Source organism: Lathyrus oleraceus, chromosome 4 (assembly GCF_024323335.1).
Source record: "Lathyrus oleraceus cultivar Zhongwan6 chromosome 4, CAAS_Psat_ZW6_1.0, whole genome shotgun sequence".
Taxonomy (NCBI): Eukaryota; Viridiplantae; Streptophyta; class Magnoliopsida; order Fabales; family Fabaceae; genus Lathyrus; species Lathyrus oleraceus.
The window spans coordinates 89244753-89247967 of NC_066582.1; positions in this window are offsets into that span (position 1 = coordinate 89244753).

A 3215-nucleotide genomic window follows, 5' to 3' on the forward strand; every position below is an offset into this window, starting at 1 on the left:
ATTCCACTGCGCCTTGGATGGCAATTGTCCTTCAATGGTATCAGAGCCACTTACGAAACCATGAATCTGATAACTGTTTTTGTTTTGTATTAATATGATTAAAGACAGAATGAATCAAAGATTAAATTGAGATCGATCAAGTCATATATATGATATATGTAATCTTGATGTAAAATACATTATATATGATATAGTGTTCTCGTTTCGTTCATTCAAACACTCAATGATTGTTTTCCTTTGAGCGATCATTTGCTTCTTGATCCGACATTTGCTTCTTGATCCGAAATTAGTATGGTGAAGCAATGACATGTTGATCAATCATACTGAATCAACAATCGAGATGTGTTTGACGGTCTGAAATTGGTGCATCAGGGTTAGTGACGGCACAAGGGTTGTGTTGTCAGAGAGTTATGCGATTGGGGTTATGACTGCACAAGAGTTGTGCTTTCTAAAACACTTTTTGGAACAGTGTTAACCAGTTAACGCATATGGTTAACCGGTTAACGCAATACGAAATAATTTTTTTTAATTTTTCAAACAGTGTTAACCGGTTAACGCATATGGTTAACCGGTTAACGCAAGACGGAAAACAGTTTTCCAAGACATTTTCAAATAGTGTTAACCGGTTAACGCATTTTGTTAACCGGTTAACGCGAGGCAGAAAACATTTTTTGAACAGATTTCAAACAGTGTTAACCGGTTAACGCATATGGTTAACCGGTTAACGCAAGGCAAAATTCACCCGTTCGGCTAACTCAGTGCTTTAAAAGTATCAAGTGTTGATGCGAAAAGCGACATTGATTTTAAATGAATTGTTCATTAAAATGTGGTGATCCGTCGTCGAGATTTAATTTGATTTTAATTAATTAAAGTAATTAATAATAATAATAAAGTGTTTATTATTGTCTTGTGGTGATCGGTTATGGCCTTAGTCTTCCTTTATTTCGTTTTGGGTTTTAAAATACGACCTGCGTGTCGTGCCTCTCTCTTAATCTCCCAAATGTAACTTCTTTTCTCATCTCACTCCCTCGTATGTAAAACGAGTTTCTTTTATGTAATGTAATGATATGAAGAAAGCAAAGAAGTCAGTGCCAAAGGAGGACAACCTTGAAGATCTTGCTTGGAGCAGCTTAGATCGTTGTTAGGTTAGCTTAGGTTCTCTCATTGGCTTGGGAGAACAATTGCGCTAGGGTCCATAACTGTTTCATTATGTTTGTATGTATGTTGATGCATGTGAATGTATCTTGATGCATGTGAGAGGTGATTTATATGATAAATAAGCCGGTGAGATCAGAATAATTGCAATTCCCTCAAATTAAATATTAAGTTTATGCTTTCCAAGTTTTAACACTCATCAAGACTAGTATTGGATAATGTAGGTTTCGCCTACGCGAGGTGCATGTTCTATATTAGTAAGGTGCGATGAGATAATTGTAATATCCAACTGTTAAAACAATGGGTCAAACTTAACTAAACAAATTATAATAAGATTATATATGTTTAGAAGCAAGAGTTGGGAATAATCTATATGATGGATTGGAATAAGGAGTTATTCACCCAACTGAAATTTTCGAGAGTTGTATGAGATACAATTGGAAGGAGTTCCTACCTAAATAACCTAGTTTTGTGTAATCCGCCTACGCGGACTTAGAACGAAGTGAAATATGGATCTCGACCCACTAGAAAATCTTCCAACGGGATTTTCCGAATCAAATGATGAGGGTCATTTGTTTTGAATAAAATAGTGGGAGCATATTTAATTAAAGGCCTAATTAAATATGTCAATGATACTTATATTTTCATTAATCCTTATGTAGATAACCATGACAACAAACACCTCTAACAACATTTTGCGATCAATCCTTGATAAGGAAAAATTGTCTAGGACAAATTTTCTAGATTGGCACCGAAACCTGAGGATTGTCCTCAAACATGATAAAAAGTTGTATGTCTTGGAGACACATGTTCCTGAAGAGGAACCTTCTAGTTCTGCACCTAAGGCAGAAAGAGATGCTTATAAGAAGCATGTCGATGATGCCAATGAAACTGTTTGTCTCATGCTAGCTACCATGAACACAGAATTGCAAAAGCAACATGAGAACATGTTAGTGTTCGATATGATCAAACACATGAAGATGCTCTATCAAGAGCAAGCAAGGCATGAGAGGTTTGAAGTTTCAAAAGCCCTTTTTCAAGGAAAGTTAGCTGAGGGAGCCCCTGTAGGTCCCCATGTACTCAAGATGATTGGGTATGTGGAAAACCTTGAGAGATTGGGTTTTCCCCTCGAAAAGGAACTTGCGACTGATTTGATCTTGCAATCGTTGCCAGATAGTTTCAGTCAATTTGTCCTAAATTTCAATATGATTGATATGGAAAAATCTCTTCCTGAACTGCTCGCCATGTTAAGAACTGCCGAGCAGAATCTGAAGTCAAAAGGGAAGTCCATTCTGATGATCGGAAATGGAAAGAGACAGAACAAAAGGCCCACTAAGCAGGGTGATAAAGGGAAACGCAAGGAAGTTGCCAAACCCAAACCCACCGTTGCTGCTTTAAAGCCTAGTGGAGGCATATCAAAAGAAGGCACCTGCTTCCATTGCGGTAAGACCGGACACTGGAAGAGAAACTGCCCAAAGTACCTGGAAGATAAGAAGAATGGAGTAGAGACTTCAACTTCAGGTATTTTTGTTATTAATTTATTTACTTCTGCATCATGAGTATTAGATACTAGATACGGTTCTCACATTTATACAAATATGCAGGGACTAAAGAGGATTAGAGATTTGGCAAAAGGTGAAGTCGACCTACGAGTTGGCTATGGAGCAAAGGTTGCTGCTTTAGCCGTAGGAACTTATGTATTGACTTTACCTAGTGGTTTAATAATTCAGTTAGAGAACTGTTATTATGTACCCGCAATTAGCAAGAATATTATTTCCATTTCTTGTTTGGACAAGTTTGGTTTTTCATTTATAATAAAGAACAATTGTTGCTCAATTTATTTGAATGATATATTCTATGCTACTGCACAAATGAACAATGGACTATATGTCCTTGATCTTGAAATGCATATTTATAACATTAATACTAAGAGGATGAAACCTAATGAGTTAAATCCAACTTAACTTTGGCATTGTCGATTAGGCCACATAAATGAGAAACGCATTTCCAAACTCCATAAAGATGGACTGTTGGACTCTTTTGATTATGAATCACATGAG